Here is a 24271-nt window from a genome sequence, read left to right on the forward strand (position 1 = left end):
TATTTATGTTTGGTGGAGCTGGTTTACATATCCTGAAGAGAAAAGGCTACTTGTTCACAGCTCTCCAAATAACTGGTAGCATATAACAGTCATAAAATCTAAATAAATGAGGTAACAAAATTCATGACAACGTAAGCATAAATTTTTAACAAGCACACTAGATTTTAATCCCAGGGGAGATTTCTTGCCTTTATAAGCACCCACCTCCACCTTGCCACAATGGTATATAATGAGGCCCAAGATTATTCTAGGAGACATAACACAATAATTTGAATTTATTTGCAGCTACTCAGACACAAACTGGATTGAATGGGATACTGGTAAAGCCCTCTGAGGAGCTGCGTTATGTTATTAATCAGGGAGATGGCAATTTCCCTTACTGACTAACAGTTCCGTACTCTGGGGCCCTAATGACCAGAGTAGATACATGTTTTATTATTTTTTTCTATAAACTCTGATAGAGACAAAAGGAGGGATATAGAGGAAAGCTCTGGACAGGAAGTGGAAGAAATAAACCCCCAGGGATCTTCAGCTAACTTTATCCTTCTATGCTATTCCTTGGATAGGGAGAGGACAGAGACAGACAGGCAACATCTCTGAAAATTGCATATGCTTCTAAGTGCAGCTGGGTGCTTTATTGTTGGAGGTCTTTACAGTTAACTCTTGGTAGAACATTTTTATTACAGAAAATCACTGGAGAGAACTAATTAAAGAGACTTCTGGCTCTATAATAATTGACAACATTTATTCAATTTAAAAATCATTCTTGACATAAGACAGCAATGTTTCTCACAGTATGAGCAAATCAAGCACTCATTCATTCCAGGGGACAAATATTCATTGAGTATGGTCTACATGTATGGTCTCAGGACTTACATGGTCTGCATGCATGGTCTTAGTATTTACAGTTTCCCAGTTTCTGCCTGTCGTATTCGGATTACTCTTGCCTTGTTTGGTTCATATAAATACAGGTGGCATAAACAAAGAATTTTTTTTCTTTAAAAATGAAAAAGAACTAGTGTTTTCATTTTCTTTGGATATATATCAAGGAATGGAATTACTGGGTCATATGGTAGTTCTATTTTTAGTTTTTTGGGAAACCTCCATATTGTTTTCCATAGTATTTGCACTAATTTACCTTGCCACAAATAGTGTGCAAAGGTTTCCTTTTCTCCAGATCCTTGCTAACATTTGTTATTTGTTTTTTTTTTGTTTTGTTTTGTTTTGTTTTGTTTTTTTGGAGAAGGGAAGTAATTAAATTTTTCTAATGAAGGTACTGGGGATTGAACCCAGGACCTTGTGCAGGTTAAGCACACATTCTACCACTGAACTATACTCTCCTCTCCTGATATTTCTGATCTTTTTGATGACAGCCATTCTGACTGGTGTGAGGTGACATCTCATTGTGGTTTTGATTTGCATTTCTCTAATGACTAGCAATGTTGAGCATCTCTTCATGTACTTGTTGTCCTTCTGTATGTCTTCTTTGAAAAAAAAGTCTATTCAGGACTTCTGCCCATTTTTTAATAGAGTTGTTTGTTTCTTCTATTGAGTTGTATGAACTGTTTATATATTTTGGATATTAGCCCCTTATCAGTCATATCACTTGCCAATATTTTCTCCCATTCAAAAGGCTGTCTTTTCATTTTGTTGAGGTTTCCTTTGCTGTGCAAAAGGCTTTATGTTTAACTAGGTCCCATTTGCTCATTTTTGCTTTTATTTCTTTTGCCTTAGGAGACAGATCCAAAAAATACTGCTATGATTTATGTCAAAGAGTGTTCTGTGTTTTCTTTTAGGAGTTTTATGGTTTCAGGTCTTATGTTTCGGTCTTAAAGCCATTTTGAATTTATTTCTGTGTGTAGTGTTAAAGAATGTTGTAATTTCTTTCACATGTAGCTGTCCAGTTTCCCCAGCACCATTTATTGAAGAGACTGTCTTTTCCCTATGGTTTATTGTTGCCTTTTTTTGTAGGTGAATTGACCATGAGTGCAGTAGACGGGTTTATTTCTGGACTCTGTATTCTATCCCATTGATCTATGTGTCTGTTTCTGTACCAGTACCGTGCTGTTTTGGTTACTGTAGCTCTGTAGTATAATCTGAAATTAGAGAGCATGATTCCTCCAACTTTGTTCTTTTTTCTCAAGATTTCTTTGTCTATTCAGGGTCTTTTATGGTTTCATATATATTTTAGGATTATTTGTTCTAGTTCTGTAAAAAATGCCATGGGTATTTTGATAGAGATTGCATTAAATATGTAGATTACTTTGGGTAGTATAGACATTTTAACAATATTAATTCTTCTAATCCATGAAAACTTAGTGAAATAAATCAGACAGAGAAAGACAAATACTTTATGTTATTACTTATATGTGGAATCTAAAAAAATAAAAAAAAAATGAATGAATACAACAAAACAGAAACAGACTTACAAATATAGAAAAAAAAACTAGTGGCTACCAGCAGGGAGAGGGATGAGGGATGGGGCAAGAGAGGAGTAGGGAATTAAGAGGTATAAACAACTATGTATATTAAAAAAATAAGCTACAAGGGTATATTGTACACATCAGGGAATATAGTCAATATTTTATAATAACTTTAAATGGAGTATAATCTATAAAAATATTGAATCATTATGTCATACACCTGAAACTAATATTATATTATAAAGCAACTATACTTCAATTTAAAAAAAAATGAAAACGACATGAATAAGTACCTGTGGAGTCAACCAGAAAAATCATAAAACCTGGAGTGAAAACCTGCAATATTCCCTTTGCCATGGGGAAAAATATGATATGCAGGAATTGATTGCTAGTGACCTACAACCTATTTGAACAGACCAGTTAAACACAAAATAGAAAATGTACTTACAGTGGTACATAGCATAACAAATAGGTAAAAGTGAAATATTGTCATATACACCATAAACACCACAGGTGTTCAAAGAAGGTGGAAATCAATGAACTCTAGTGAGCAGAGTGATGCTTCATAGATGGTGTGGAAGGACCAGGAACAGAACTGAAGGAATGAGACTTATCTAGTTTAAAAGAGGCTTACAATAACTGGGCAATAACTGCACGCTGAATACACCTCATCACCTGTGAAGGCTTCTTGCCAAGCATTAAACCTGGCTCAAACCAAGGCTTAAGGTTTACAACTTATACAACAATTCAATAATATAAAAAAAGAGCTATTCTGCATTTAAAGAGTATTAAGATACATAATAAGTAAATTCAATGTGAGGAACTTATTTGATTTTAAATAAACAAGAACTAAAACACCTATTTTTAAATAATCAGGAAAATCTGATTACTGCATTAATTGATATAAAGGAAATATTATTAATATTGTTAGGTGTGATAATGCTATTATGATAAAGTTATAAAATACTGTTAGTTGCATATTGAAACATTTTGGATTATGAAATACCATATCTGATTTATTGTTTAAAAGTTCAACAAATAGTGAAGATTACCATATCAAAATGTTAATGATTGTTAAAATTAGATGATGAGTTAAAAAGGCACAATCTCTTATTTTTCTGCTGATTAAATTTTTTTAATGAAAAGTTTTTAAAACACACAGCAAGAGTGGAGAACGTTCACGGATAAGACAAATGAAATGGGCAACAACCTATGGGTGAGACTATCCAAGACCTGTGTCAGGAACATAAAACCTTCACAGAAGCTGAAAATTTGAGAAAAAAAGCTAATGAGAGCTAAATTGGGCAACATAGGTTGGAGTGTCATTATTGAAAGCCTTAATTACTAAATATTACACTGTCAAATGTAAGGAGGCAGTAGGTGAAGAATAAAGGAATTTTTAAGCAAGACGCTGATAAAAGCAGTGAGATTTGTTTGTTGGTTTGTTGGTTGGCTAGTTAATAAGTTTGATTTGACTCTCTTAGAAAGATTAAATAGCTTAAGAGTTTGTGGAATGCAGTATGGAATAAGGAAATGAAAAGTAGGAGAATAATTAAGAGGTCTCTTTGAGAGTTCAGTATGGTTTTGTTGAAGGAGAGGCTGTAAGAATACGAATCACAAGAAGAATGGAAAGACATAAAAGATAAATTAACAGGACTCAGATGTGAGAGGGGTAGGAACAGCAAACAGAAAATGGCCATAAATAATTCTGAGATTTCAGGACATTAGCCATGTGAGAAGGAAAAGGGATGAGATCAGTTGTTTGTGGTGAGGGCTGGTGATGAATATAAAGCATCTGGTTTTAAGCAATGACATATGAATATCTTCCTGAACGGGGATTGAATATCTGCCATTTGGTTTTCAAAAACTCTGAGAAGCAGTTTATTCCATTTCTGCTAAATTAAACTTTATATCAACAGGTAGAATTCAATTCCCTTATAGTCTACCATTATCATCTCATCTAGGTAAGACTGAAAAATATAATAAATTATAAAATTTGCATGTGATTGACCAAAAACATAATAATTTTTGCACAATTATAATATATTGTTCTAGTAATTTCAAGTGTATGTGAATATTCTGTGTTATTGTCTCCTTTAAATATTATAAAATTGTAGTTACTTAATTAATTCATTAATTTCCTTCAATATATTTTTACTGGCTATACACCATGATTGACCCACTACTAGGCTCTATGTTAGAAATATGAATAGGACATGACCCTGCCTTTTGCCCCTCAGAAACATATATATAAGCAAATGCTTGCAATTGTATTAGGTGGCAAAAAAGTAGCATTCACAGTGGGAATCATTTTTTAAAAAATCAGTCTTTCTTGGGATGTTGTGGTAGGCTTTTCAGGGATTTAGCTCTTAAAAGACTATTAGAATGCCCTTACATCACATGTAAGGGCATTAAGAACATTCTAGCTGATTAGCATTCACTATTCGTGTACTTGTAGCACATTTGACAACTCAATAGTCCATCTAATAGACATGCCAAGATCAAGAGATATCCTTAGCTAAGGTCATGGTAAAGGTTTTCTATAAATTAAAATTTGTCAGTCTGTCTGTGAGGGATATGCAGTGCATAGTGTTCTGGAATGCAACTGTTGAGAACCCATCCCATCTCCAAAGACAAGTGAGTTATCAGGGCATTATGAAAATAAGGAAAAAACTTCATAGAAATCTATAATAAAGAGAATTATTCAAATTAGCCTGTGAAGTTAGAAATGTTTAGTTCTGCTTCCTTTTTGCTTAATTATTCTGTCTCCCAGAAGAGATAACTAGTCATATGATATATACATGTGGATGCAGGTACCCAGACAAAGGATAAAGGAGAGGCATTTGGGCAAAAGAGAAAATCCCATTGAAAATATGAGGCAGAATGCTATGGACTGAATGTCTGTATCCCAAAATTCATATGTTGATATCATAATCCTCAATGTGATGGTAGAGCCTTTGGGAGGTGATTAGGTCATAAGGATGGAGACCTCATGAATGTGACTTGTGCTCACACAAAAGTGACCTCAGAGAGTTCTCTCACCACTTTAGCCATGTGAGGACACAGTAAGAAAATGACTGTGAACCAGGAAGCAGGCACCAGACACTAAATCTGCTGGCATTTTGATCTTGGACTTTCAGGCTCCAGAACTGTGGGAACTAAATGTTCATTGCTAACTGAATTAGCAGCCTATGGTATTTTTGTTATAGCATCACAAATAGACTAAGAAATAAACTGATACTAAAAAGTTGAGGTGCTGCTGTGAAAAATACCTAAAAATGTGGAAGCAGCTTTGAAATTGGGTAATGGGCAGAGGCTGGAAGAGTTTTGAGGTGCAAGCCAGAAAAAGCCCACATTGTTGTGAATGGACCATTAAAAACAATTCTGCTGAGACCTCAGAAAGAGAAGAAATCTGTAGATAAAGCTTCAGTCTTCTTAAATAATACTAAAGCAATGAATGAACAGAATGTTGGTGGAAATGTGGACAGTAAAGGCCATTCTGATGAGGTCTCAGACAGAAGTAAGGAACATGTTATTGAAAACTCAAGGAAACTTATAGAACAGCAAAGAACTTGGCTTAATTGTGTTCATGTTCTAGTGTTTTGTGAAAAGTAGAACGTACAAAAAATTAAATTAGGTATGTAGCTGTAAAGATTTCTAAGCAAAGTGTTGAAGATGTGGCTTGATTCCTCCTGAATGCTTATAGTAAAACATGAGAAGAGAGAAATGACTTAAAGACAGAATTGTTAAGCAAAAAGAAAGTAGAGCTGAAGATTTGGAAAATCCTCAGCCTATCCATATCATAAAAAATAAAAGAGAACACTTAGGGTATAGACAAACAACCATTTGCCAAGGAAGTTAGTATGGCTTGGCCATCTCAACAGAAGCCAGGTGTTGTTCTTCAAGACAATGGAAGAATGAATCCAAAGGTGATACAGAGATCTTCAGGGCTGCCAGTCCCATCACAGACCTGTAGTGTAATGGATCAGGATGGGAGGGTAGAACTAGTTCTTCTTCAGTTCAAGCAGAGCAAAATGCCCCCACCCAGTGTATCAGGGGACCCTGCAAAGAGCTGCAGTGGGGACTGCACCCATCAGAGCCATGGGGACAGGGCCACCTAGAGCCATGTTGCAGGGGTTTCAGCCTGGGAGAGTTCCAGGGGCAGGACTGCCACCCTAGTGAGTCCAGAGAGCAGAACGCTGAGCCAGTGAAGATTATTCTCATGCCCTAAGTTAAATGTTATTTGCCCCATTAGGTTTTGTATTTACTTGGGGTCTGTGCCCCTTTCTTTTTTCCAATTTTTTTCTTTTGGAGTAGGAACCTCTATCCTACTCCTGTCCCACCACTGCAATTTGGAAGCACATAAATCATTTGGTTTCACAGGTTCACAGCTGGAATTTGCCTCAGTATGACTCGTCTCTTGCAAATCACTCATATCTGATTTAGATGATATTTAGATAAGACTTTGTACTTTATATGTTCAATGCTGGGATGAATTAAGATAAACCTTTACATTTATGGTCAATTGATTTTGAACAAAAGCGCCAAGACCATTCCCTGGGAAAGAGTAGGCTTTTCAACAAATCATACTGAAACAGCTGGGTCTCCACATTCGAAAGGATGAAGTTGGACCCTGTCTCATATTTCACACTATATCAAGAATTAACTCAAAATGGATCAAAGACCTAAGTGTTGAGCTAAAGGTATAAATCTCTTAGAAGGAAACACAGGTGTAAGTTTTCATGAGTTTAGATTTTGCAATCACTTCTTAGATACAATACCAAAAGCACAGGCCACAAAATTAAAAAAAAAAAAACAATTGAACTCCAACAAAATTAAAAAGTTTTTTGCTTGCAAAGAAAATATCAAGAGAGTGAAAAGAGAAACTACAGGGTGGGAGAAAATATTTGCAATTCAAATATCCCGTAAGGAATGTTGTGAACAGAATATTTTTAAAACTCTTACAACTCAACGATTAAAAATAACACAATTTAAAAAGTGGACAAAAGATCTGAATGACAGTTGTTCAAAGAAAATGTACAAACAGGAAGCAGGTGAAAAGATGCTCAACATTATTAGTCATTAAGGAAATGCATATCAAAGCCACATTGACGTCATGCTCCATATTCTGGGAAGTTAGTGAACATCTAGACCAGTTGTGGGTAGGACAAGGGTCACTGTACCAGTTCTTTATGGATTCATTTCTTCTTTGAGTGCCTGCTCTTAATCATTCTTCATGCCTCTTCAAAATACCATGTTCTATATTTTAAATGTATTCACATCAATTCTCATTAAGCTGATCAATGCCTCGTATCGTTTCTGACACACTGATGATAGAAATTCTCCCCCTTAAGCACTTTCTTAATTTTCAGACATCATTGATTCACAAGATCTCCATAGCTCTTTATTAGTCTGATACCTGTTATCTTGGACTGTGCAACTCTGAGCAATGCCGGAATGTAAAGGTGATCACTCTGCTCAGAAAAGCTTCAAAAATTTACCTGCTCCAGGTGCTTCAGGGAAGCCTTTCCTCCTCCTACTGCTGTGGCCAAGGAGGCTTTCTGAAGATTGCAATGGTGTTTTCCCAAGAAGGCTGCTACCTCCTGGTGGGATTCATACTCACAGCTACATCCCCTATCACTCAACTTTTTCCCGGTCAGTTCCTTATAAAAACAACCACAACAAAATCTTGTCATCACTTTCTTGTTACATAATTAAATGTTTTCCACCCAGAGAAATTGTTTTTCATGCATGTATCCATGAACCATGTAAGCAATAATGAAAAGTCCACACAAACTCTGACACACATTGTCATCCTGTAGATTCGTTAAGTATTTATTTTTCACAGACCAGTGTTGTTGGCAAATACGCTTTTTGACTGCAGAGATCTTAATACACAAATAAATGTGTATCTAGCTTCTACATGCCCTCACTCCTGAGTATTTCTGATGGGTCTTAGGCTAAATCACTTTGTTTTTAAGTTCAGCTTTAAGCTTCTTACAGAGATTATGTATTCTCAACATCTTAGCTTAGGAATGCTAGATTTTGTATTCTCTTCATATTTTTTCTGTACATTTTTAAAATGTAACACCTCTGAATTCTATTGTGCGGGCTGAAATTGTTATTTCGGAGCATGGTATTTCAACATAAATGAAATCCAACACTCTCAGCTGAAGAACATTACAGTATATCCCCAGATGACTGCTTCCATTGATGTCATGAGATGGTATTAAGAAGCAGTGTGAGAAAAGCTGTATTTGAAAACGCTCATCATTCTACTGATATAAAGAGATTGCATCTGCTTTGAATATAAAGGAAATGGCAGTCCTATTCCTGTGTTTAGCTGAATTCCCCAGCCCTGGAAAGGAATATATTCAGTTTATATATGAATCTCTGGATTCATATTTAGGCTATAGAGTTTTCATTTTGAGTTATAGAATAAACAAAGATTTCTAAAGCTATTTTTTCTTCTAATTGGTCATGGAATTCTAACTTTGCCACAAGGATCCCAACAGGATCTTAACTTTTTTCATTCATAATCTCCAGAATTAGCTATTATTTTGACACTAATTAGTTTATAGAACTAGAAATTGGAGTCCTAGAATTTTCCACAGTCACTTTTAGTATATCAAGCTCCCACGTACAGTAAAAGTCCAACTTCAACCACTCATCACTGGCTTTCTAACCCCCTCATTTCCCAAGGCTCTATGCTGCAGCTACTATGGAAACCGTTAACACGACGGTGGATGCTGTGGCTATGGAGGCTTAGGTCGTGGCTCTTGGTGGGACTTCTGGAGGCCTGGAACAAGTCAGTGAGTATGATTAGGGTGGGTATTGATATGACTGCTGTCATCCATTGTGCTGTGAGAAAACAAGTCTTATGGCTTCTTCTGAAAACCTTGACAGCTTAAAGCAGTTCCCTAAAGATTCATCACCTCAGTTTCCAATGACAAGAAATCCTCTTCTTTTCACCCACAGTTTATAACTGGTGATCACACCTCCACTGCTGGGGAACCCATTGTTGCTGGCCACCACAAACACAGGAGTCAGCCTATGTCCATCACACAGGTCGGATTCCCTGGCATCTCAAACAGCTTAGCACTTGAATTGCAAATGTCAACATTCTAATTGCAGCTCCTCTGGTGGAACTTATTTTTAACTCTGATATCAATTATTTCCCCCTGTCCTATGTCTTACAATGCTTATGTTTTCACTTTTTCAATAAAAAGGCTTAATCTTCCCTGGCAAGTGTTGTTTGCTCTTTATGTTTATTCAGTTCAGTAGGTTTCTTGTGCTATAGGTGTATCATTTTGAATCCAAACATGGATTTATCTTCCCTGCAGCTGCAGATGATTTATGCCCCGAAAATAGCTAAGTATATGTGTGATTAAATTGAGCCCCTTAACATCTTGTAGTTTCTTGTAGAAGAAAGAATGCAATCTGATTTCTTGTTTACTGTTGCTTTTTTCATGAGAAAATGTATTTGCCTCCCACTCTTACCTCCAAACGCATTAGACATATAAGATGCACAGATTTGAAAAGCCAGAGATTATTAAGGGAAAACAGTTCTGTACTAGTTTCCCAGGGCTGCCATGGCAAAATACTACGAACTGGGTAAATTTAAACACAAGTTTATTCTCTCACAGTTCTACAGGCTGGAAATAAAAAAAATCAAGGTGTCCACAGAGCCATGCTCTCTGAAGGTTCTGGGGCATAACCTCTTTCATGCGTTTCTCCTACTTTCTGGTGCCAGCAGTCCTTAGCATTCCTTGACTTGTAGACACAGCACTCCAATCTCTGCCTCCACAGATACATGTGTTCTCCCTCTGTGTCTCCACGTCTCTTCTTTTCTTATAAGGATACCAGTCATACTAGATTGGTGCCCAGTTTAATTGATTATGACCTCATCTTAACTTGGTTACATCTGCAATGGCTGTATTTCCAAATAAGGTCACATTCAGGTATTGAGAGCTAGGACTTGAACATATCTTTTGGGGGAGTAAAATTCTACTCACAACAAGCCCCAAATCCAGAGTTTATCCAAATATTTTATCCATAAGTGGACTTAAAAGTGAGGTCTCTCCTCTTATACCTGGCCCTATGAGAATTTAGGGACTATTTTGTTCTCTGGGCCAAGAATAAATACAGACCTTAAGACATTAGGAAACAGGAGTACACCACATCGTCTTGGAAAGTGACAAGGCTAGGAAGTCAAGATCATTGATAAGAAAACCAAATGACTACAAGCTTGTGAAGGACACTCGAGTCAGTTTAGCCAACTGCTTTAGAGCATGGACTTTGGAATCAGACAGACCTCACCTAAAGTCCCAATTCTACTGTTTAGTCATCCAAGTGACTTAGGGAAAGTACTTGGCTTTTCTAAATTTCCACTTCTTCATTGGTAAGATGATGATAAGGCATCCTCATAGAGTTCTTGTGAGAAACAAACAGGTTATTATATGTGAAGTGCTTAGTATAGTAGCTGACACATGAAAATGCTCAATAAGGTCAAGCCAATTTATATTTATATTCCCACTGAATAACAGGTAAGCAAAGGAGAATTCTCTTGTTCAATCAAAGTTCACAAAGAGGGATTTTTAAAAATAAAAAAAAAAAATGTATTTCAAATTATATTATTTCTTGTATGTTTTATGTTAGAATCTTCTGTTTCAGCTTGGCTGTACATATCTATATGAAGTGACAACTTCCCTCTGCAGTATTCTAGAAAGCAGACATTTTTAGAGTCTATTTAAATGCAATGTACACTTCTATGACTGAATAAGCAACATCCCTAAAAATAATAAAGATATGTTCATTGGTAATTGAAAAGCATTATTAGTTGAAGCTAAGGAAGATGGTGAAGTCAGAAATTTTTTTCATAACCCAGTAATTGTCATATGACAAGCCATATGACCTACATCACCTCAAAAAAATCTTAAGGTGGTCCAGCCACTAGAATAGAACTTCATAGGAACATGGCTATTCAGTATCTACATACACAGCTTGCCTTCCCATGCACCTAAGTTCACAAGCCATTGAATCTGTTCCAATGTGCCAGGAAGAGCTCAACAAACAATTCTCAAATTTCCTTCGCACCTGAAACTGCTTGATGAGAAAAAACTGCAATACCTAAGGGCAGATCCAAGACTACACAAACTGATATTGGCAGTCCATCAAGCACTGCAGCAGCTCATAGAAGCAGTACCCACCCCAGACATGAGAGTCTGTAATGTCTCCCAGAAAAGGCGACATGTGAGTCAACTCTTCAATGATGAACTGGAGTTAGGTAGGAATGGAAAAGAACTGGCAGCAGAGGAAGCAGCACACACAAAAACTCAGAAGCGAGGGAGTTCATGGTGTTCCTGGAACTGTAATTTATTCAAGAAAGTATAAAATAGGGAATGGGAAGAAGTGAAAGATGAAACTGGAAGATTAAAAGCTAGAATGTTTTTTGAGATGCTAAAGAGCCCATACTTTATTCTGAGGGCTATTTGAGTTATCCTCACTACAGAGCAGAGAATAATTTATTGGGGCTGAAATTGAGGCTGGGAAACTAGTTAGGTTACTATGGCAATAATCATGCCAAAGAAGATTAGAATTTGAATTTAGATAGTGGAAGTGGAGATGCAGAAAAGTTGATGAGTTAAAGAGAGATTAATTAAGCAAAGTACATAGGGCTTGGCAGGTTGGTAAGAAGAGGAAAGAATCAAGAATTTATTGCCAAGTTTATGAATTAGGTATATAGGTGAAAATATTACCTTTCATTATGATGAGAAAAACAGAAGAAGCTCAAGTTTTTAAAAAAGGAAATTTGGAGCACATTGACTTTGTGGCTGTCTAGTTGGAGATAATACTTAGCTGATGATGATAAAAGAAAAGAGAGAAAGACAGACAGACAGACAGAGGAGAGATAGAAAGAGAAAGAAAGAAAGAAAGAAAGAAAGAAAGAAAGAAAGAAAGAAAGAAAGAAAGAAAGAAAGAAAGAAAGAAAGAAAGAAAGAAAGAAAGAAAGAAAGAAAGACTGATTTGAGAATCATCAACATACAGGTATCATTTGATGCCAGGGCCAAGGGTAAGATTATCCAGAAAGACTATTTAGAGTGATAGAAGAGGGCCAAGTACAGAATAATGGGAAATAACTATATTTAATGAGAAAATTAAGAAGAAAGAGTCAAACATAATCATATTACAAAAGAAAGTGAAGGATAGAATTGCAAGATACAATGTTAATGGAATGGCTAAGAGGGTCAATAATATACAATCAAGAAATATCTATTAAACGTTGCCACAAGGAGATCATTGTTAACATCAGAGCGAGCAATTCTGGCAGACTTGGGAGTTGAAAAATGAATGAGATGAGAGGAAATGCAAACAGCCTGTTTGTTCCACTCTTTCAAGAAAGTTTCTAAAAGGGAAAGGGATGATACAGTGCACAGAAGGAGAAGTTGGAGCGCATGTTTTTGTTTTTATTTTCGAGGTCTGGGTTTGTTAAATTTACATGGGAAAAGGTGAGGGAAAGAGTGTTGGATTCTTGAGGGATGAAAGTTCCTATGATGCAAGAGGAGCTGGGATCCAGAGCCCAGATAGACAATAAAGACAATCCTTACAATGAGACAGAAAAAAAGGAAGCAAGAAGGAATGAACATCTCATTTCACAAGAAGCTAAGATAATTATTTTTTAGTAAATGTTGCTCCTTTCTGTGAATTTTGAAGGACAGCTACACTCCAAGAATGACCAGTGTGGTATACTGGATATAGGAAGGAGGATGTCTCAAGAGTATGATTAAAGTCTGAAACACCTCAGGATTTGAGTCTTCTGGAAAGCAGACTCTGAGACACAGTTTGGTGTTCAGAATATTTATTAGGGCATGATTTTGTGATCAACACCAGGAATGGAGGGAGGAGAAAGTAGGGATGGACAGAGGGAGAAGTCAAACCACAGTGTAGGATGTACTGCCTCAGCTCATCCCATGGGGAGCTCTGACGCTGAAAGTACCCATCAGGATCATCCCCAGTTGAGCTGAATGGATGACCTTTATACTACCTACTTTGATCATGGAATATGGGCCACCTCTGGAAAGGTGCTACCTAGAACAAAGTGGCTTTATGCAACTGAGATGTTCCCTGAAGGGGATAAGAGCTAAGACTGTCTCCTGATTGGACTCCCAGCAACCAGGGCCACAAGTCTTTCCTTGAAGTGGGATCTGGGTGAATCTCCTCCATGTTATCACACATTCTACATCACACTTTCCAAAGAAGCACAAAGATTAACTTCAATACTGAAAATTCAGATCATGTTGGAAGTCACTTATCCAAGCAGTACTGTGATTTGCTAAGGTAGCAATTAGCAGCTAGACAATACTATCATGATACAGAAACTATACACATGATGCAGCTCTTTGTTTTTTGAAAAAACAGGAACAGACTATAAGAAAAGTCTTCATGTGGCTGTCATAGGAAGCATCATCAGTCATTCTTATATTGAAACTTTTATAAACACCATAACTAAGGCACTTGGGTTTGTGATACTAGAACACCTCCATGATCATCTTTCAGTAGGAAATATGCTGTTATTGGCTCATGTTAGTTCAGTAGTTTAAAATCCTCAGACTGAACAAATGTAAATAGAAATATAAAAACACAATAATCATTTCTGGAACACAAGGTTCTCACTCTCATATTTTGAACATAATCTCACTGTAGTTAGTGAACAGAGTCCAGGGAAAAGATGGGACAAATTATCAGGAGCTAGAATTTAAGCAACATGATGACATGTGGTAACAAAGTCAACATGACCTAAAGTCAGACAGAATTGGATTAAAATCCTAGCTCTGTACTTTACTCCCTTATATTACTTATTTATGAATTACATTGGGTGTGACTATACCATAAGCTTTTGGTGAAGTTTACATGAAATAACTATTGCAAAGTGCCTTTTGCACAGTGCTTAACACCTCAAACCTTCATGTCTCTTTCTTAAATAAGTTCCCAAATGTGTGAATGAAAACCACAAATAGATTAGAACCTACAGGTTCTTATAAAATATCATATGTAGGTAGCTCTTTTGTATTATTTTGACCTAGTGAAATTAGTTCCAAAAAGGATGGCATGAACACTGACACATCTCCCCTGTGAAGTTGAAGATACTCTCTTATGTTGTTATCCTGTGTTGAATCTGGGAACAACTTGAATGATGACAATGATTCTATTATGGGCTGTGGGTTGAAAGAAAAATACTAACTGACTCAGGGTTTATCCTAGTTCTGAGAGCACATATTTACATAAATAAAGTGTGAGTGATTGGAAGTGATAAAATTTCATCATCCAGTGCAGTTCTTTTATGTGGCTCAACAATAGATCCCTGTGGGAATCACAGGGTCCAATCAAATATGAAAGACTATAAAGTTCTTGAAGTGTGTTAATGAAGTGTCAGGCTTGCTTAGTCAGATAAGTTTATTAGAAGACTGACTTAGTTTCACATCCTCATGGCTGTAACAGAAGACAAATGTTCCAATTAACACAACTAGGGGGCTATAAAAACCACCATCACAGATTTGAAAATAGGTCTTTGAGGTGATCTGATTTCAAAGTACGACAGAGTGAGATTGTGGTTTTGGTCATGGCTTCTTAAGATCTTTTAAACTAAGGATAAGGGATGGGGAAGCTAATAAGAAATACTGGAACATAACCTATGTCTTAGAACTTTCACATCAGGGTATGTCACTGTTTGGATGTATAAGAAGCTACAAAATTTATAAGGCAGAAAAGAAATTTTTGCCTTGTCAAGAAATTTGGTTACTGCAATAGCCATAGTTAGAGCTATTACCATATTTATGCCACTAAAGTGTCTATAGCTATGCAATACCCAGATGTAACAAAATCCTTAGCCACAGCTGTACAGCCATATGCACATTCCCCATATGGGCATTTCCTTGTGTGGCAGGCAGTCTTCCAAAATGATTCCCAAATCATCTCCACCTCCTGGTACTCACACCCTTGTGTAACTTCCTCCCTTTGAGTGGAGGATAGGCTTAGTGACTTTCTTCTAATAGATATAATATAGCGACTTAATGGGATGTCAGTTCTGAGATTTGATTATAAAAATTTGCAACTTTCACCTTGCAGGCAATCTCCTTGACTCATTTCTGCAGGCCTTGATGGTCACATGGCAAGGAACCACAGCTACAAGTCAGTTGGGAAATTATGCACTCTCCACCCCACCAGTCCAACAGCCCTTGAGGAACTGGCTTTTTCCCACAACCATGTGAATGAGCGTGGAAGAGGATCTTTTCCCAGTTGAGCCTTCATTTGGGATTATAGTCTCAGCCAACCCCTGGTTAAAGCCTCATAAACCCTAAAGCAGAGAACCCAGCTAAACCGTGTTAGTATTACTAACCCCCATACACACTGAGGTAATAAAGCTGTGTTGTTTGGGGATGCTATATTTTGGGGTAATTTGTTCCACAGCAATAGATAGCTAATAGATCTTGGTAGTTACAATTCATAATGTCAAGGGTAGGAATTTCAGTTGAACAACAAAGAATAAGCTATTTGAGTTAAAATGCCGTCTTTTCAGAAAGTCATATATTTATCTTCAAAAGTGATTTTCATGCAAGAACTGTCATTTCACTCTGGCTAGGTTCAAGTGCTTTGTAAAATTGCACTGCCATGGAGTGGTGGTGGATAAGCCCCATTTCTAGAGAAAGACTGAGTTCATATCTAACCCACTACTTCCTAGATTCTTAACCCTTTTGTCCCTCATTTGCTTCATCTGTGTTATGTAGATAATGACAGCAACTATTGTACGGCGTTATTAGTGTTCAATTACTCGATACATGAAACATGCTTAAAACTCTGTCTTGTATGTATCAAGAGCTCAGTAAGTGAATGCTATTTTATGTAGAAATATCTAATTATTTCAGTACAGACACCACAAGTTCCTTGTCATTGCTAGAGTTTTCCAATTTATTTTCAGCTAATTTGCAAAGGCTTTTTTTTTTTCCCTGAACATACTATGAAATGAGAGCAGAATACATCATCCTAGTCACCAGAATAATCTCCTGCATTTAGTATTCATGACCTTAGTAGAACTCTTCGCTAGTTCAGCAACAACAAACATTTACGGAGGTCCTGCTATGTGCAAAGAATTATTCCAAATGTTCAAATACGTTAATAGAACAGCCTGTCTTTTCAGAAATGTAAGCAAAAAAATAACTTGGGCTTGGAAAGGGAGGCAATGTCATTAATCTAATACTGTGATTTTTCAAAACTGGATGTTCATTAGAAACACCTGGGAAGCTTAAAATATGTACACACCAGTGCCAGGGCCCTGCTCACAGAGAATCTAATTCAACTGGGATGAAGCCTAAAATTAAATGCTTTTTAAAAGCTCACTGGGGGATTATAATGTACAAGCAGGGTTAAAAACCACTGATTTAGCACAAACCCTCCTACTGAAATATTAAGACTTGTAGAGGCTTATTTCAGGTGACATGGATAGTTATTGTTAAAACCAGAACTAAAATTCAGACCTTCTGATACTGGATAAGTGATTGTTCAGTAACTGGGTGGTTTCCAAGCTTCTCTGCATTTATTCATGCATTCAATATTCACTTACTGAGAACTTCCCCAGTACAGAAAGTGGGGACACCATAACGCAGACTCACCTAGTGACTTTCTTCAAGATTAAAATTCTCTTTTAAATAGATAGAGGATAATAGAAGAGGTGGCTAATAAAAAATAAAATAAAAATAACAAAATAAATATCTACAAGCGAATGATTGCAACCTCCAGAGTGCACTAAAGGCAGCGTATTAAATTCATTGGGGTGTATGGTGGGAGACAGTTTAGTTTAGGAAGGGAGTTCTCTCAGGAAGCGAGTTTCCATGTAGGGGTTATATTATATATGGCTGGATTTCAGAGATAGGCTTTTAAATATTACACCCTCAGAAATACCTCTTTTCTTTCTCTATCCCTCCACAAAAAAAGATCAATCTCAGTGAGGCTGGCAAAAATATTCCTTAAAGATTACTTAAATGATAAGGATCGTAATAACAAATGACAACAACAACAAATTATTTTTCAAGCACTCGACTAAGTGCTTTGCATGTATGATTTCATTTGATCATCACAGGACAACCGGTACTGTAACTCTCTTCCATCAGCTCCACCTAAAATACCTTGAACCAAACAAGAATGGTAGAAAAGTTGATCTTCCCTCAGCATATTGTCCTCTCTGGCATATCTTTCAGTCATTAGAATGAGGTGATGATTTACAGAATGCTCAACCTAGATAAGCATCTTAAAAGAATTCTATTCTCACACCCACATTTCACAGATGGCATTTGCAAGCAGCTGAGCCCTCCTGCCACACAGAATGTGATCAGCAACTTGCATGATTTCCGCAGCTACTCCTGTGGTTGATCTTGCAATCTAAGCATAGCATCTAAGAAGCATATAAAATAGATAGCAAACTATGAGTGACATTATTGTATAAATTTAAAATGATGAGCGAATACCAAGTGGTGAAGGCAGCAGTAAATCATATTTAGGAAACTGCAGGCAGAATCAGGGACGCAGTTTAATAGCTAACTAACGCCATCTTGAGAACCAACACCTTTGGGCTGCAGTTGGCCAAGAATGAGTGCGTCAACAATTAGATCATTAACTGGAACTCCTTATTTAGTTAAAGCCATTCAAAATTAACATCTCTGCATAGTTCTATCAGGTTCATTGCATATACAGCTAATTTTACACTACCATATGCAAAATAGACAAATGACAAGGTCCTACTGTGGAGCACAGTAACTACATTCAATAGCTTGTAATAGCCTATGATGAAAAAGAATATATATATGCACAAGTGAATCACTATGCTGTACACCAGAAAAAAACACAGCGTTGTAACTCAACTATACTTCAATTAAAATAACTGAATAAATAACCATCTGTCTCCAAATCCCAGAGGTTGTATTTGAGATTGTCTATTTTTGCTAGGTGGAAACGTGTCCTGAATTAGGAACCAGTCTAGAGGAAAACAAGGGGTACTGATATAAATTAATATCAGTACTCTTTTTAATACCTATAAAAATGACTGCATGGGTTTGTGTTTTCTCACATGTATTCAGAGGTTTGAACCACAAAACTGTGGCTGCAAAATAGGTTTTATTTAATAGATTATATTGCATTGTGCAAATATAAAACCATGGAAATTAATGTAAGGAGTGAGGAAAGACTTCACAAAGGAGGAGGAGTCTAAACTGGACTTCCTGTTAGGCAAAAATATTCAGAGAATTTTGAATGAATCAATTTGGCTGCTGTGCAGAACTAGAGGAATATAAAATCATGATGGTATATGATGGCAAGAATGAAAAGCTAAAGTGGCATTGGAGACCTCCTAAAAATTTTATTGGGTGAATAACATGATGATCCTAATACTTGTGAGTAACGTCAACTTGACAGTGTTCATCAGAGAAACAAAAGAGAGAAAATATTGAACCTAATGAGATCAGTTGGGAGATTCTTATTGTAGTTAAGTTACGATAAATCAGAGCCATAGGTGAAACTAATGGACTATTGAATTCAGATGTCCCTCCTATCCTCAATTATCTTGAGACTCTGTGACTATGAAAGTTCCAAAGGGTGTCCCATGTCTTGGATGTCCATACTTACTCGATGAACTCATAGAAGATGGATATAAAGAATGCAATAATGAGCAGAAAAAATATGTTTGACATGAGTAAATCTGTCTGGTGCAAAATAGATTTGTTACACTAGCCAATATAACTGTAGAAGAAAAGGGTTGTCAGATAAGTTATCAAACTGACAATTAATAAGTAATGAAAAATAAACACATTTGCTATAGATTTTTAAAGCACAATATATTTGTTTGGTTGGCAGTTTTCCTGCCACTTGAGTTTATAATAGTGTTCTGCCATTTCCCTCCAAAATTATGAGATCCATAAAATTGAGCCACATTCTGGCATCCTAGGATATTTGTTCAAGAACCACAGGATACTAAAGGTTTCAACTACAAAGTATGTAGTTCAGAGCAAGCCAGCTCATTTCATGAGAAGCAAACAGATTTCCTACAGAATGGCTTCAGTAGCCCCAGGCCACTTTGGCCTATAAGAGAGCCAAGCTAAGTTTAGGACAGTTTAACCAATTAAAAAGTAAAAGAACAGCCTGGAGGCCAGTGTTCTGCAGTCATCTCTCAAGTATGATATAACAGATCTTTTAAAGAATACACTATGATTCTACCCTCTTTGGTCTTCAATGCAAAGTTTCTCATTTGAAAGGCCTTAATGCTCTGTGCTCAAAACAATGTGAGATCAAAAAGTTTGAAATTCTCTGACATTCTCTGTTTACCAATGATAAAACTTGGGTTACTCACTTTTGATCTTTATAAAGCACACTTGGATGGTAGGTCACTATGTTATTAACACCAGGAACATGCTTTCACTTCTTAGGGATTGAAAGGAATATAAGAGTCTGCATTTGCTCATTTCCTCAATTCTTTCCATAAATTCTATTTTATACATAGGATTAAGTAATGTATTATAGTCCTAGAACTAAGAATACAAAGGTAAATTAATGGTTATAAGAAAATAAGATGCTGGGGGTGTGGGGAATAAGAAGCACAATTAGGCCACCAACAGCTGATTTCCTTCTCCTGTTCTTTTGAGATAGCTATTCCTGATCACTTGGGAGTTTCCTGCTTGGACAACCCACAGTAGTACGTCCTTTACCTAAAATTTCTCTCTACTTGAACTGGGAAGGACAGGGATGAACCACTTTTCAAACAATCTTGTCCTAAAACAGGATAGATCGAAGTGGTGTCTTGTATGTATAAAAAGATGAAAAATTCAATTTTCTACTAAATCACAAAAAATGAAATAAACCTAAAAGACATTAAGATGTTAGGTCAAAATTTAGGTTATCAGTGAAACCAAAGTCCAGGATTCACTAATTCCACCACCCACTTTAAGAACATACATGGGTTAAGGATGGAGAGAAAGATATTCATGGAGAAATTTTCTAGAAATTTCTGTTGACACGCTGTGAGTTCTTACCCTTAAACCACAAAGGGAGAGGGATTTATCCCTCCTTTACTTCAAACTTTGTGATGGGATGACTGGGAATGCTTGAATACCATTTGCCACAGGTGGGAGAGAGAGAGAGAGCTTGTCCTGATAGACACTTGAGAAAGCAAAAATATTCTGGGGCAGCCAGTTGGAGGTGGATGTTTGGGGATCTACCTGCACCCTTAGAATTTGTTAAGAAAAGGATTTGTGTTCTACAAAAACCAAATAAGGGACACATGGGAAAGAGCCTTTCTTGGGTCACCTGTCTAATTGGATCATAGGAAGACATGAGAAAAAGCTGTAGGTGAATTTTACATTCCTAAAGGCTAAGGAAGGTATGACAAGTTATCACCATGACAAAAAAAGTTTTTGCCTAAATGTTTTGGGTAAAGGAATTTCAAGAGAACATTCCCCAATGATGGCCATCTCCAAAGAGCCCATGAATTTACTGTTAAGAAAAATCAAGTCCACAGAATAGGAAGAGGTTTGAAGACAGCAGAATTCAGGCATGCTTTTTCCTATGTGCTTACACTTTAAATACTTTAGATCCCTTTTTGATTAATATCTTGGGTTTAACTTTAATCAATGATTTGAGTCACTTTGCAGTAATCTATTACATTTTTCTAAGTGAGAAAATTTATCTGACAGTTTTAATCTAAGGGCAGAAAAAAATTACTCATACTAAATATATCTTAAAGAAACAACAAAAGACAAAAATAAAGCATTTTCATATTGCCTTGAGTTTTGCCTCCCAGCATCCTGGTTGCACATGTAGATTTTTACATATACTCACTTCTAATCTATGAGTAGAAAAATTGAGCCAAAAAATGAAAATTCAAAGGCAACATGGTAGCTACCCATGTAATACTCACATAACTTTGACTTAAGAAATTTCTGTCTTTATCTGAGAAGTTTTCTATTTGAGAGAAGACATAGCTTCGAGAGTGATACTCTTGGAGTCCTGAAGAAGAAGAGAGAAAGTGGCTGTAGTAGATTGCAGACTGACTCCAGTTTGTCTCTTATCCCCATATTCATGCCTTTTCCATATAATTTTTTTAGCATCCTCCAATTCTAAGGACTCAACTGGGTTATTTGCTTTAGCCAATAAAATGAGATAGAGGGATAGCGTGCAAGTTCTGATTCAAAGCTTCAAGAGCTCATGTGTTTTTCTTTTTGCTTTCAGGTGCTTATACCATTACAGAGCAATCAAACCTATGCTTGTCTTCTGGAGGATGAGAGACATGTAGAGCAGAGCTGAGTTACCCAGTCATTTCCAGGAAAGACCAATCGAGATAAGCCAACAGACTTCTAATCCCTAGACATGTGATCAAACCCTGTCCAACACTCAGATGACTCCACACAGTGAGCTAAAAACTTGTATTGTATTGTATTGTTCTTTGCCATTGAATATCTGTGGTTACATGTCACACAGCATTATTATGACAATAGACAGGTGGTATATCTGCCTAGTCAATCAAACAAAAGAACCCACTCCATCTTTTCAGAGATGATGGTGTCACAGCCAGATGGCTCTAATATCTAAGACATATGATATTCTGTACATAGGCTATGGAGTTCTTTCCATTTCATTTAAACTAAGAGCATCATATCATGAGCTGGTTGGTACCTATACATGGATAAATTTGCTACTAAACTGCCACAGCATATGATGAATCCTAAGCACTATGGTTTCCACCTTCCTCAATTTGGATGCCAGCAGTCATGTCATGAGTACATTCAAGTAACCCTATAGAGAGTTCAAGGTGGCCAGAACCACTCGGCTAATCCACTCCCAAAACTCTTACCCATAAGAAAAGTGTGTAATATAATAAATACTTGTTGTTTAAGCCACTAAGTTTTGGTGCAATTTTTTGTTCCATTGCTAGTGTAATACACTAATACAATGAAAACTACTTTAATTTTATTTTTCCTAAAATGGCTCCTAAATTGTATAAGCACCAGATCCCACAAAACCTGGCTCTTACTCCTAAATGTTTGCATTATCATCTCTCCCCAAAATGTTTTCAAGCAGCTGATTCTTGATGTATGGTAACCCCAACTGCCTAGGATGACATAGCACTTCTCACAATTACAAAAGAAAAATAAGCAAACAAACAAACAAAAAATGGCAAGGGACTTCTTGAAAGTCATCCTTTCTAAGAAATGAGGAAAATTCTCTGATTCATATCTCTCTTGCCTGAGACTGATTTGGTCAGGATTCATTCAAAGACAATCTAGGAACCTTAGGGAATAGTAAGATTTTGTTTCTGTTTTTGTTTTATTTTTCAACAGCAGAGTTACTATGGCCCTATGTAGGTGATGCCTAAAAAGAGTTTCTAAAAGAAAATAAATTTCCTTATCTTTCTGTAATCTAACATTCCCTTGTTACTGTATCTTTAAATATTTAGAATAGAAAGAAGAAATTACACAAATAACCATGAAAAGAAATACATAAATAGTCCAGAAATTAATAAGGAAACAAAAGCAGAAAGAAGCAAAATAGAAATAACATTAAAATACTTATTTTTAAATTATGTCATGAATTTCTCACCTTTTAAAAAATTGGGCTGTCCAGAGAAAAATGTGTGTGTGTGTGTAGATAGGGAGAAAGAAAGATAGTACAATATGCTTATAAATATTTGTGTGTTTATACAGAGAAAAGGAATGCATGAAAAAGTTTATTATATATATACAAATATTCTTAACTCTTAATCATTATCTACTTATCAGTTATTGAACATGTAATGTGTATTTGATGTTGATATACCAAAAAGTCGTTCTATGCCTACAAGAAGATAGCCGTATAGAGGAATATACACTATGCAAATTATACATATACTGAAAAGCAGACAAATGAATCTGATTGAATGCTGTGTTGGATATGAATGTTTAGCATGCTCTTTAAGTAAAGAGAGGAACACCAGGACTGGAGTAGGTTTAAATTGAGATTTTTTTAAAGGGTTAGTTAACTAGGACTAAACCTACCTAAGGAAATAAAGGCCTGAACTCAGAAAACTATAAGACATTGATGAAAGAAATTGAAAATGACACAAATAGATGGAAAGATATACCATGTTCATAGATTGGAAGAATTAATATTGTTAAAATGACCATGCTATCCAAGGCATCTACAGAGTCAATGCAATCCTTATCAAAATACCAAGAGCATTTTTCACAGAACTAGAACAAAAAAATTTAAAATTTGTATGGAAGAACAAAAGACCCTAAATAGCTAAAACAATCTTGAGAAAAAAGAACACAACTGGAAGAATCTTCCTGACTTCAAACTATATTGCAAGGTGACAATAATCAAAACAGGATGACATTGGCACAAAAACAGACACATAGATTAATGGAACAGAATACAGAGCCCATGCACTTATGGGCAATTCATGACGAAGGAGGTAAGAATATACAATGGAGAAAAGACAATCTCTTCAATAAATGGTGCTTGGAAAAATGGACAGCTATAAGGGAGTGTTAACTAGATGAGAAAGTGGATGATGTCTATTCCAAACCATGAAGGAAACAGCCTGAGCAAAGCATGAAGTTTTCAGTAACATGATACAACCCAGAAAATCCACAGGTATCTATGTCTGGTTGGCATGAAGGCTGTGTGAGTAGGAATGATAGATGATTTAAGAGGAGGAATGATAGCAAAATCCATGGAATTAATGGCTTTTTGTGACTATGTTAAAGTTCTGAGTATATGTCTATTGATAAGAACAGTTTAAAAGTAGATAGATATAATCTTTTATTCTTCAA

At 36.3% G+C, this 24271-nt stretch overlaps 1 non-coding gene across 1 annotated transcript; it reads right to left on the minus strand.

The window, feature by feature from the left end:
• Positions 1-1268: 1268 nt before the first annotated feature.
• Positions 1269-1340, minus strand: TRNAV-AAC (transfer RNA valine (anticodon AAC)). The gene has a single exon. It is a non-coding gene; the product is annotated as a tRNA-Val (tRNA).
• Positions 1341-24271: the final 22931 nt, after the last annotated feature.

The sequence above is a fragment of the Camelus dromedarius genome, chromosome 2 (genome assembly GCF_036321535.1).
Source record: "Camelus dromedarius isolate mCamDro1 chromosome 2, mCamDro1.pat, whole genome shotgun sequence".
NCBI lineage: Eukaryota > Metazoa > Chordata > Mammalia > Artiodactyla > Camelidae > Camelus > Camelus dromedarius.